Here is a 13,396-nt window from a genome sequence, read left to right as displayed (position 1 = left end):
TGCTAGGGTGTTCTGGGTGGTTGCTAGGCGGTTGCTAGGCAGTTGCTAGGGTGTTCTGGTTGGTTGCTAGGCGGTTGCTAGGGAGTTCTGGGTGGTTGCTAGGGAGTTGCTAGGCAGTTGCTAGGGTGTTCTGGGTGGTTGCTAGGCAGTTGCTAGGGTGTTCTGGGTGGTTGCTAGGCAGTTGCTAGGCGTTGCTAGGCAGTTGCTAGGGTATTCTGGGTAGTTGCTATGGTGTTACTAGGTGGTTGGTAGTTGTCATAGATGGTTACTATGGTGTTTGTAGCATTTTCTTGGCATGATTTAGCACTTAGCTAATCAAAATTAGCATGTAGCTATTCACTGCTAGCATGTGTAGCATGTAGCAAGTCCTGTTTGCTAGCATGAGTCAAAAGAGCCAACCCCCATCTCTATACGATGTTCTGATGCAGAGATATACGCCTTGCAAAACGGTTGCTAGGGTAATCTGTTTGGTTGCTAGGGAGTGGCTTAGCAGCTGCCAATCATGAAGCTCCAAAGTCAGTGTGAATGTATAAACCAACCCCCATCTCTATACGATGTTTTGATGCAGAGATATAGGTCTTGCAAAATGGTTGCTAGGGTACTCTGTTTTGTTGCTAGGGAGTGGCTCCGCAGCTGCCAATCATGAAACTCCAAAGGCTACTTGTCAGTATGAATGATATAAACCAACTCCCATGCCTCTGTGACATTCAGAATGGAAGATATCCCTGTCTGGATTTTGGTTGCTAATGTACTCGACAATGGTTGCTAGGGAGGGGCTAGAAAGTGTTGAGGTGATTGGGGATTGGCTGTTTGCTGCCCCGAGTCAAACGAGCCCACCCTCATGTTTCTATGACACTTATATCCTGAGATATCCCTTTGATGTCTTTCAATGGAAGTCTATGGAGCTTGTTGCTAAGGAGCTCTAAATGGTTGCTAGGGCGTGGCTTGAAAGCTTCACAATGATCCTGAGAGACTGATTGGTCGTCTGAGTAAAATGAGCCCGCCCCCTTGTCTCTATGACACTGTGATCCAGAGTTATGTTCAATACAAATGCGGTTTCTATGGTGTAGGACAGCCCATTTCATGGGCTGTCCTACACCATAGTAAGTCAATGGGCCAACTTTGGGCCGGTCCTGCCCCCCAGGGGTGCAACTTTTACCCCATTGTGTGGTATGTTGTTACAGAGCCTACCAGCCTCTTCAAATGTGATCCAGAGTTATGTTCAATAGAATATCGCTTACTATGGTGTAGGACAGCCCATTTCATGGGCTGTCCTACACCATAGTACTTCATTGGGGCAACTTTGGGCCCCTCCTGCCCCCCAGGGGTGCAACTTTTACCCCATTGTGTGGTATGTTCTTACAGAGCCTGCCAGTCTCTTTAAATGTGCCAAATTACACGTTTCTGCGACATCCTTGCTCTGAGCTATGAGTCTGTGAATTTTGGTTGCTAAGGTGCTCGACAATGGTTGCTAGGGAGGGGCTAGGAAGTGTTGATGTGATTCATGATTGGCTGTTTGCTGCCCCGAGTCAAACGAGACCACCCTCATGTTTCTATGACTCTTCTATCCAGAGATATCCATTTGATCTCTTTCAATGGAAGTCTATGGAACTTGTTGCTAAGGTGCTCTAAATGGTTGCTAGGGGCGTGGCCATATAGCTTCACAATGATCCGGAGAGACTGATTGGTCGTCTGAGTAAAATGAGCCCGCCCCCTTGTCTCTATGACACTGTGATCCAGAGTTATGTTCAATACAAAATCGCTTACTCTCTCTCTCTCTCCATTTCATGGGACGTCCTACACCATGTTAAGTCAATAGGAAAAGTTTGGGCCGCTCCTGCCCCCCAGGGGTGCAACTTTTACCCCATTGTGAGGTATGTTCTTACAGAGCCTGCCAGCCTCTCCAAATGTGGTAAATTTCACATTTCTACGAAATCCCAACTCTGAGCTATGACTCGTCAAAGTTTGACGTAATGTTAAGTCTATGGGATTTTTCGACGACTTTTTCGCCCCTGGGGCGAACACCGCACCCCCGATCGCTTATAAAAGTCATAGCACACCATTCCCGAATAGGCCGCACGTTTTGACACCTCATTCAGGGGTCTGTGACAAAAGCTGCGGGAGGAGTAGCGCGTCAAAAAAGCGGCGGAATAAAAAGAAGTAAAAGAATAATAACTAGAACGTACATTTCCAGAAGAAAATGTGAATGGTGCTTGCAGTGGCAAAAAACACGACCCGGTTGCTAGGGTGAGATACATGATTGCGTACGAGCCAACAACCATGTCTGTACGATGTTCTGCTGCTGAGATATGGCTTATTCATGTTGTCCGGGTGGTTGCTAGGGTGTTCTGGATGGTTGCTAGGCAGTTGCTAGGGTGTTATGGATGGTTGCTAGGCAGTTGCTAGGGTGTTATGGGTGGTTGCTGGGCAGTTGCTAGGTGGTTGCTAGGGTGTTCTGGGTGGTTGTTAGGCGGTTGCTAGGGAGTTCTGGGTGGTTGCTAGGTGGTTGCTAGGGTGTTCTGGGTGGTTGCTAGGCGGTTGCTAGGTGGTTGCTAGGGTGTTCTGGGTGGTTGCTAGGCGGTTGCTAGGTGGTTGCTAGGGTGTTCTGGGTGGTTGCTAGGCGGTTGCTAGGGTGTTCTGGGTGGTTGCTAGGTGGTTGCTAGGGTATTCTGGGTGGTTGCTAGGGTGTTGCTAGGCAGTTGCTAGGGTGTTCTGGGTGGTTGCTAGGGCATTGCTAGGCAGTTGCTAGGGTATTTTTTGTGGTCGCTAGGGCGTTGCTAGGCAGTTGCTAGGGTATTCTGGGTAGTTGCTATGGTGTTACTAGGTGGTTGGTAGTTGTCACAGATGGTTACTATGGTGTTTGTAGCATTTTCTTGGCATGATTTAGCACTTAGCTAATCAAAATTAGCATGTAGCTATTCACTGCTAGCATGTGTAGCATGTAGCAAGTCCTGTTTGCTAGCATGAGTCAAAAGAGCCAACCCCCATCTCTATACAATGTTCTGATGCAGAGATATACGCCTTGTAAAACGGTTGCTAGGGTAATCTGTTTGGTTGCTAGGGAGTGGCTTGGCAGCTGCCTATCATGAAGCTCCAAAGTCAGTGTGAATGTATAAACCAACCCCCATCTCTATACGATGTTTTGATGCAGAGATATAGGTCTTGCAAAATGGTTGCTAGGGTACTCTGTTTTGTTGCTAGGGAGTGGCTTGGCAGCTGCCAATCATGAAACTCCAAAGGCTGCTTGTCAGTATGAATGATATAAACCAACTCCCACGCCTCTGTGACATTCAGAATGGAAGATATCCCTGTCTGGATTTTGGTTGCTAAGGTGCTCGACAATGGTTGCTAGGGAGGGGCTAGGATGTGTTGAGGTGATTGGGGATTGGCTGTTTGCTGCCCCGAGTCAAACGAGCCCACCGTCATGTTTCTATGACACTTATATCCTGAGATATCCCTTTGATGTCTTTCAATGGAAGTCTATGGAGCTTGTTGCTAAGGAGCTCTAAATGGTTGCTAGGGCGTGGCTTGAAAGCTTCACAATGATCTTGAGAGACTGATTGGTCGTCTGAGTAAAATGAGCCCGCCCCCTTGTCTCTATGACACTGTGATCCAGAGTTATGTTCAATACAAATGCGGTTTCTATGGTGTAGGACAGCCCATTTCATGGGCTGTCCTACACCATAGTACGTGAATGGGGCAACTTTGGGCCGGTCCTGCCCCCCAGGGGTGCAACTTTTACCCCATTGTGTGGTATGTTGTTACAGAGCCTACCAGCCTCTTCAAATGTGATCCAGAGTTGTTCAATAGAATATCGCTTACTATGGTGTAGGACAGCCCATTTCATGGGCTGTCCTACACCATAGTACTTCATTGGGGCAACTTTGGGCCCCTCCTGCCCCCCAGGGGTGCAACTTTTACCCCATTGTGTGGTATGTTGTTACAGAGCCTACCAGCCTCTTCAAATGTGATCCAGAGTTATGTTCAATAGAATATCGCTTACTATGGTGTAGGACAGCCCATTTCATGGGCTGTCCTACACCATAGTACTTCATTGGGGCAGCTTTGGGCCCCTCCTGCCCCCCAGGGGTGCAACTTTTACCCCATTGTGTGGTATGTTCTTACAGAGCCTGCCAGTCTCTTTAAATGTGCCAAATTACACGTTTCTGCGACATCCTTGCTCTGAGCTATGAGTCTGTGAATTTTGGTTGCTAAGGTGCTCGACAATGGTTGCTAGGGAGGGGCTAGGAAGTGTTGATGTGATTCACGATTGGCTGTTTGCTGCCCCGAGTCAAACGAGCCCACCCTCATGTTTCTATGACTCTTCTATCCAGAGATATCCATTTGATCTCTTTCAATGGAAGTCTATGGAACTTGTTGCTAAGGTGCTCTAAATGGTTGCTAGGGGCGTGGCCTGATAGCTTCACAATGATCCTGAGAGACTGATTGGTCGTCTGAGTAAAATGAGCCCGCCCCCTTGTCTCTATGACACTGTGATCCAGAGTTATGTTCAATACAAAATCGCTTACTATGGTGTAGGACGGCCCATTTCATGGGCCGTCCTATGCCATAGACAATGAATGGGAAAACTTTGGGGCGCTCCTGCCCCCCAGGGGTGCAACTTTTACCCCTTTGTGAGGTATATTCTTAAAGAGCCTGCCAGCCTCTACAAATGTCGTAAATTTCACATTTCTACGAAATCCTCGCTCTGAGCTATGGGGCGTTACGTGCTTTTCGCAATGTAAGTCTATGCGTTTTTTTTCGCTGCTATTTCGCCCGGTGGGCGAACATCGTACGCCCGATCGCTTATAAAAGTCATAGCACACCATTCCCAAATAGGCCGCACGTTTTGACACCTCATTCATGGGTCTGTGACAAAAACTGCGGGAGGAGTAGCGAGACGAAAAAAAAGTGGAAGAAGAAGAAGAATAATAAGTATGAGCAATAACAATAATGATGCCTTGCTAAAGCAAGCACCATTAATAAGTATGAGCAATAACACTAATGTTGCTTTGCCTATAGGCAAGCACCATTAACTAGAACGTACATTTCCAAAAGAAAATGTGAATGGTGCTTGCAGTGGCAAAACTCGCCACTCGGTTGCTAGAGCGTTGTACATGATTGCATACGAGCCAACAACCATGTCTGTACGATGCACTGGTGCTGAGATATGGCTTATTCATATTGTTCAAGTGGTTGCTAGGCGGTTGCTAGGCAGTTGCTAGGGTGTTCTGGGTGGTTGCTAGGCAGTTGCTAGGGTGTTCTGGGTGGTTGCAACGCGGTTGCTAGGGTGTTCTGGGTGGTCGCTAGGCGGTTGCTAGGGTGTTCTGGGTGGTTGCTAGGCGGTTGCTAGGCGGTTGCTAGGGTGTTCTGAGTGGTTGCTAGGCGGTTGCTAGGCAGTTGCTAGGGTGTTCTGGGTGGTTGCTAGGCGGTTGCTAGGGAGTTCTGGGTGGTTGCTAGGTGGTTGATAGGGTGTTCTGGGTGGTTGCTAGGCAGTTGCTAGGGTGTTCTGGGTGGTTGCTAGGCGGTTGCTACGCGGTTGCTAGGGTGTTATGGGTGGTCGCTAGGCGGTTGCTAGGGTATTCTTGGTGGTTGCTAGGGTGTTGCTAGGCAGTTGCTAGGGTGTTCTGGGTGGTTGCTAGGGCGTTGCTAGGCAGTTGCTAGGGTATTCTGGGTAGTTGCTATGGTGTTACTAGGTGGTTGGTAGTTGTCACAGATGGTTGCTATGGAGTTTGTAGCATTTTCTTGGCATGATTTAGCACTTAGCTAATCAAAATTAGCATGTAGCTATTCACTGCTAGCATGTGTAGCATGTAGCAAGTCCTGTTTGCTAGCATGAGTCAAAAGAGCCAACCCCCATCTCTATACGATGTTCTGATGCAGAGATATACGCCTTGCAAAACGGTTGCTAGGGTAATCTGTTTGGTTGCTAGGGAGTGGCTTGGCAGCTGCCAATCATGAAGCTCCAAAGTCAGTGTGAATGTATAAAGCAACCCCCATCTCTATACGATGTTTTGATGCAGAGATATAGGTCTTGCAAAATGGTTGCTAGGGTACTCTCTTTTGTTGCTAGGGAGTGGCTTGGCAGCTGCCAATCATGAAACTCCAAAGGCTGCTTGTCAGTATGAATGATATAAACCAACTCCCACGTCTCTGTGACCTTCAGAATGGAAGATATCCCTCTTTGGATTTTGGTTGCTAAGGTGCTCGACAATGGTTGCTAGGGAGGGGCTAGGATGTGTTGAAGTGATTGGGGATTGGCTGTTTGCTGCCCCGAGTCAAACGAGCCCACCCTCATGTTTCTATGACACTTATATCCTGAGATATCCCTTTGATGTCTTTCAATGGAAGTCTATGGAGCTTGTTGCTAAGGAGCTCTAAATGGTTGCTAGGGCGTTGCTTGAAAGCTTCACAATGATCCTGAGAGACTGATTGGTCGTCTAAGTAAAATGAGCCCGCCCCCTTGTCTCTATGACACTGTGATCCAGAGTTATGTTCAATACAAATGCGGTTTCTATGGTGTAGGACAGCCCATTTCATGGGCTGTCCTACACCATATTACGTGAATGGGGCAACTTTGGGCCGGTCCTGCCCCCCAGGGGTGCAACTTTTACCCCATTGTGTGGTATGTTGTTACAGAGCCAACCAGCCTCTTCAAATGTGATCCAGAGTTATGTTCAATAGAATATCGCTTACTATGGTGTAGGACAGCCCATTTCATGGGCTGTCCTACACCATAGTACTTCATTGGGGCAACTTTGGGCCCCTCCTGCCCCCCAGGGGTGCAACTTTTACCCCATTCTGTGGTATGTTCTTACAGAGCCTATCAGCCTCTTCAAATGTGCCAAATTACACGTTTCTGCGACATCCTTGCTCTGAGCTATGAGTCTGTGAATTTTGGTTGCTAAGGTGCTCGACAATGGTTGCTAGGGAGGGGCAAGGAAGTGTTGATGTGATTCATGATTGGCTGTTTGCTGCCCCGAGTCAAACGAGACCACCCTCATGTTTCTATGACTCTTCTATCCAGAGATATCCATTTGATCTCTTTCAATGGAAGTCTATGGAACTTGTTGCTAAGGTGCTCTAAATGGTTGCTAGGGGCGTGGCCTGATAGCTTCACAATGACCCTGAGAGACTGATTGGTCGTCTGAGTAAAATGAGCCCGCCCCCTTGTCTCTATGACACTGCGATCCAGAGTTATGTTCAATACAAAATCGCTTACTCTCTCTCTCTCTCCATTTCATGGGCCGTCCTACACCATGTTAAGTCAATGGGAAACTTTCGGGCGCTCCTGCCCCCCAGGGGTGCAACTTTTACCCCATTGTGAGGTATATTCTTACAGAGCCTGCCAACCTCTCCAAATGTGGTAAATTTCACATTTCTGCAAAATCCTCGCTCTGAGCTATGAGGCGTCAAAGTTTGACACAATGTTAAGTCTATGGGATTTTTCGGCGACTTTTTCGCCCCTGGGGCGAACACCGCACCCCCGATCGCTTATAAAAGTCATAGCACACCATTCCCGAATAGGCCGCACGTTTGGACACCTCATTCATGGGTCTGTGACAAAAACTGCGGGAGGAGTAGCGCGTCAAAAAAACGGCGGAATAAGAATAATAAGTATGAGCAATAACACTAATGTTGCTTTGCCTATAGGCAAGCACCATTAATAATAAGTATGAGCAATAACACTAATGTTGCTTTGCCTATAGGCAAGCACCATTAATAAGTATGCAAGAGAACACTAATGTTGCTTTGCCATAGGCAAGCACCATTAATAATAAGTATGAGCAATAACAATACTGTTGCCTTGCTAAAGCAAGCACCAGTAATAAGGTTCCATTATTTAAGGTTAGTTAACTATGAGCAATACATTAGTCACAGTACTTATTCATCCTTGTTAACATTAGTTATTAATAAAATACAAATTTTCAGTTTCATCAACACATGTAAACAGATAGAACTTTTGATTTTAATCATGTATAAGTACATGTCGAGATTAACTAAGATTAAAATAATGCTTTAGGAATATTGTCCTTGTTAGTTCATGTTAACTGATACTAATGTTTTTATATATTTATATATCCGAAGAGTAGCCTCTTTAGTTTTATCATACAGATTTATAAAAGACAGATGCACAGTACTGATTCTTTCCGAAAAGAGCGAGCTTCTGGAGACGTGCGTGGGCGGAGCTAAAGAGTTACGCATTAAGGCCTTTTTATGCTTCTGCGTCATATCGACGGCGTACCCCCGCAGACCCTTCTGCGTCGACGCGAACCCCTCCGCCGTAGCTCGACGTGCACCTCCAAAAAATTGTAACTACGCGTCGAGGCGACGCAGACCACAAGGGCTGTGATTGGTCACACCCCCACCCCCCTAGCGTTCTGGCGGTGAAATGCACCGCGATGCAACACAACCCGACGCAGAACCATAAAACGGCCACGACGCCGTAGGAGTGACGGCGTAGCTACGGCGTGGAGTTGACGCAGAAGCATAAAAAGGCCTTTACGCGCCGATTGCCAAAAAAACAGACATTTGATGTTACTTACCGCCTGCAATTCCGACTCATGATGACAGGGATGTTTTATCGCTGGGACCGCTCCATCTCTCAGTTTCAAACGATCTGCAAATCCAGTGTCGAACTGGGCTATAAAACGTCACCGATATGCCAGGAAGAAACAAACACGTTTGCTGCCCCGGAAAAACAAGCTGCATCCACTGTTCCCCTATTGCTGGGAAGCTGAACAAGGTAATCTTTCCCTCACAACCAAAAACACACTTTTTACTTTCCCTCACAACTAAAAACACACTTCTTAGGTGACATTGTTGACTTTGTGGTTTAAAAACAAAATGACAGCTGCCGACGGCCTCCGTGAACGAAGCACGTTCCACGTTGATTGGCGTTGTCTGCACGCGCTCTCCTAGGAGAAGTGCCCATATAAGGAATTCCGCTCTTTATGACCTCATACAGGACTATACTCGAGAAAAAACTTTCCGAAACTTAGACGAATCCTCAGGGAGTGTTTTTGGTACAGAAATACTTCGTCATACGTGCAACAATTTTTTTTTTTTAAACTTTGAATATTTAAACATTGTAAATAAATCAGAATACATGAAATAGCCAGACATCCCCTTTAATTTAAATTTGAAATAATCGATCATTAAAGCGAATGAAGCGAAATGTAAGATCAGCAAAAAAAATTGTGTGGCAAAAAAAAAACAAAAAAACACTCTGTATAAGAAAAGAAGCGTGGGAGAAAATTTCCAAACTAACTCTTTTGCATAAGGAAGACATCCTCCTGCATTGTGCATTCCTTGTGTGATCTGATAACCAGCAGTGTTTCTCCTTTCTAAGCATTTTCCACAGGACTGAGGTGTCATGTTCAACTAGAACAGACTCTCTCCCAGTGGACTAGACCCGACTCGCATGGAAAAGGCCCTTTGAGGACGGCTAAGCATTAAAAGAAACACTTAACTCAGCTTGGCTAAAAGATAAAGGTGCTTCTCTTGGGAACTGCGCTGTGATGTGGGCTTACATTATTAAGAGATATACCATCCGTACCTTTGATGTTCAGACGATCTGTAATGCATTTTGATTGTTTTCAGACAATATTAGATAAAACACACGTCACTGGTGAAGAAAGCGTTAAAATTATCGACCAATAAAGCATACCATTTTCCTCACTATGGTGTCAGGCACATTGTAAATAAACTATAACTTGTTTTTAAAGAGTGAATTTATAGACTCTCGCATGAGGCTACGTGGCAGTCCAGAGTCATTCATTATTCCAAAACAATTTGATAGATGTGATCATTAATTCGAAGACATGAGCTAGAGCGCAGCAGAGGCTGGTTGTAAAGGTTGGATTTATCATGCTGACATTTGGCAGGCCGACATGCCGCTCTCACTTTTGAATGCGGTCAAGTAGCTCTGTGTTCTTTACTGCTTTATCACCTACGAAACACGTTGATTTACCTTTTCCCTACATTTTTTTGGTACAACATGGAGACGTAAAGAGCAGCAAACCGAAAGTGGGGCAGCGACAGATAGAAAAACCTTCCAAATATACAAGACGAACCAACTTGGTGAAGATTTTACGTGCTCACACATACAATCAACTCTTGTCAGTCGTCGTCACACCTCGTACGTTCTGCTCAGTGGCATGATGTGTGTGGAAAAACACTCAAATTAAAGGTCAGAACCATCAGTATCAATCTCAAACCCAAATGGTGAGAATAGTTTCCATCCATGAGCAGAAATCAGTGGAGAGAGAACAAAATGGGGACAGAAATTTTTCTTAATAATCTATATAGCACAGAAAATCCCAACTACAAAAACACTTTTGATCTATTGTTTTCCCTGCAGGGTCCAAAATTAATGCCCCCCAAGTGCCAAATGCCAGAAAAAAATTGACCATATTCCCAGGAACTGCAATAGTACACAGTTTAACTTTAAAGGGATAGTTTGTCTAAAAAATAATATTCTGCCATCATTTACCATCACCATATTCCAAATACTCTTGCTTAAGCACGATTGAAAATATTTTGAAGAATTTACTTCTTTTTTTCCATCCAAATACAATTATTAAAGACTGGAGATTTCAAGCTTCAAAAACCACAAAGCTGGAAAAAAAGAAGTCGTAATTGACTGATAATCGTTTTCTCCATTTAACTGTAAACTACTAACTGTTAACTCCATTGTATGAATGAATCATTCCAACTAGTGAAATATACAGTTAACTGAAAAAAAGAAAAAAAAAACTTCCCTCATGCAAAAGAAAGCTATCTTGGATTTGAAAATGTTCAGTGAATCATACAGATTTAGAATGACATGAGGGTGGAAAAATTATGACAGACTTACTTTTGGGTGAACTGCTTTAAGCAGAAATAAAACGATAGTCTGAACTTTACTGGCGTTTGTGATGGCCGTTTCAAATCAAATACGTACAAACTACCTATTAAATGTTGCATACTGCGTGTCTTCTATCAACTTTATTTCATGGGAAGTTTATCAATTTCTTTTCTTCTAGTTCTACAACTGTATTAGATATTTCTCACATAAAGCAACCAAAAAGAAAACTAGGAACAAAATCACAATCATCAGTCTTCATGTTTCTGACAGTTGCAGATTTACACACTGTTGACAAGCTCACGGCGTATATGATTATGTTAGTAGCACTACATCCTGCACCGTTTGTCATGCAACAGCTAAATCACATTTTAATAGGGACCAAAATATATTTTTATAAACATAATGCAAGAAACTGTTGAATAAGAAACATTTACGGCTGGAAAATTCACAACAACAAAAACAATAAGTGTTTCCCTGTCACATTTTGCATAATTACAACAAAAAAATAAAAAATGGCCAAATCATAATTAACATGTCAAAATCTCTTCTCAAATTGTAAAAAAGAAACGAACAATAATACATAAATAAATGCATAAAGGAATTGCAACTAAGCTTACACAATAAAAGCTAGAAAATAAAAGCTTGACAAACTGGAAAGCAGTGTCGAAAGCTATGATAGTAGCATATTGCTATTTTGAACAGACTGCAAAAAGAGAAACGGTGGTTTAAAGCTCACTAATGGGTAGAGAGTAATGTGTTTACGCATTTTAGTTCATAAACTAAAACTGCTTCAGAATTTCAGAAACGTAGGATGCATAACCTGTTGTAAGGATCTGGAAAGCAGGACCAATTAACTGACAAAGAATGACCAATCACAACATTTACTGTCCATTAACCATATTGCTACGGAATAACATCTTTTAAGAGCCATTCGTCTGTTCATTAGGTCTAGCCCTATATCAAAGCATCCTATGGTGCCAACACTTTACTCATACAATCAAAGAAATCATTTGTTCGTTGGACTGAACTTAATTAAATAAATTAATTTATGTATGCATTGCATGCATAGCTCATAACTCGAGTAATAAGGGATTTTCATGAACACAAAAACTCCAATAAATCAGAGCCAACATAATTGAACATTAAACACTAACAAAAAGTTCCTATTACTTAAACACATAAAACAACACTTGATTTGAACATTTAATCTCTCAGTCTATGCAGGCCTATGCAAACCATGCTGGGAATTAAAAAGCCACTGTCCAGTTTCAAAATGTGCAAAAATAATTGTTTTCATTAGCTGATTTGGTTTCACTTTATTTTGATGGTCCCTTTAACACATTCTGTTGAGTGTTGACTATAAGTAACGTCACACCTACATGTCTACTAACTCTCATTAGAGTGTTAGTAGAGTATTAGACTGGTAGGGTTAGGGTTAGACAAAGTTCCTTATATTTAGTAGAATGTCTGTTTGAGGACCATCACAATAAAGTGTTAGCAGATATTAAGCAGACAATCTAATACTCTAATAAGAGTTAGTTGACATGTAGCTGCAAAATTACTTCAAAGTTAGTCAACAGAATGATCAAAAGGGACCTTCAAAATAAAGTGTTACTGCCGATTTTAAGTAAATTGAACAAGCAACAAAATAAAATAAATGATGATGAAATAAAATAGGTCAGGTGACAATCTAGGCGTAATATTTGACCACTATGTTACAGTACCAATGCCCTTATACACACAGCTAAACATCTAACTTTCATAAGTAAACATCTCCTTACCACATCCAACTAATTTTTGGAAAGTAATGTTAAAAGGGTTAATTGCCCCAATATTGTAATAATATAATAATAATAATAATAATTTACTGACTTTTATATCGTACAAAGCTGTATAATTTTCAATCCAAACAACTGTAAAATAATAATAATAATAATTTTAAAAAACACCATAAAAGTAGCATCAAATTCTCCCCTGGTCTCCAAATCTACACAGCAATGGACTTTTTTTCTTTTTTTTTTCAAAGGATATGAAGCAGAATGCAGAAAATAGTTTTCCACCTACAGTGCTTACTCCCTCAAAGAACTGGAAGCCTTTGTTCTTGAAAAAATGGTGCAAGATCACACTAGGACTGAAGACAAAGAGTGGGCTTCATAAGGTCCTTGAAACCAGTACATCGTCAGATTCTTCTGATAAACCCAACGAATTATCTGAACAATGCGTCGTGCCGCGATGAATATGATCTAACATAATCTCACTTTCAGCTGGATGCAGTGGGGTCATTTACATTTCTAATTGCCTTGAATCTTGAATCTGCGATCGCTACGCATTGCCGTCGCCTCAAACGAACCCGGCAACAGACAAATGGGGCCATGAGCATTTTAATGATGGCATAACTCTGCAATTACAGGGGGGCCGATCTAGAAACATGTCAAACACTTGCATTTGAGTTTCAACACCTGTCAGAGCTCAAGGACTCGCTCATGTTCCCTAAAACTCTTCCCAGAATAGATTGTGTGTGTGTGTGTGTGTGTGTGTGTTTATGCG

At 43.2% G+C, this 13,396-nt stretch overlaps 1 long non-coding RNA gene across 1 annotated transcript in view; it reads right to left on the bottom strand.

Annotated features, from left to right (window-relative positions):
• The window catches only part of LOC306990959, a 34,946-nt gene extending 26,082 nt beyond the window's left edge, over positions 1 to 8,864 (bottom strand). The window contains exon 1 of the long non-coding RNA XR_013796000.1: positions 8,547 to 8,864. This is a non-coding gene — a long non-coding RNA (uncharacterized lncRNA). The remainder of the gene's footprint in view (positions 1 to 8,546) is intronic.
• Positions 8,865 to 13,396: the final 4,532 nt, after the last annotated feature.

This window comes from Phoxinus phoxinus (genome assembly GCF_949152265.1).
Source record: "Phoxinus phoxinus genome assembly, chromosome: 22".
In the NCBI taxonomy this organism is placed as follows: Eukaryota; Metazoa; Chordata; class Actinopteri; order Cypriniformes; family Leuciscidae; genus Phoxinus; species Phoxinus phoxinus.
This window is presented reverse-complemented; position numbering and strand designations above follow the sequence as displayed.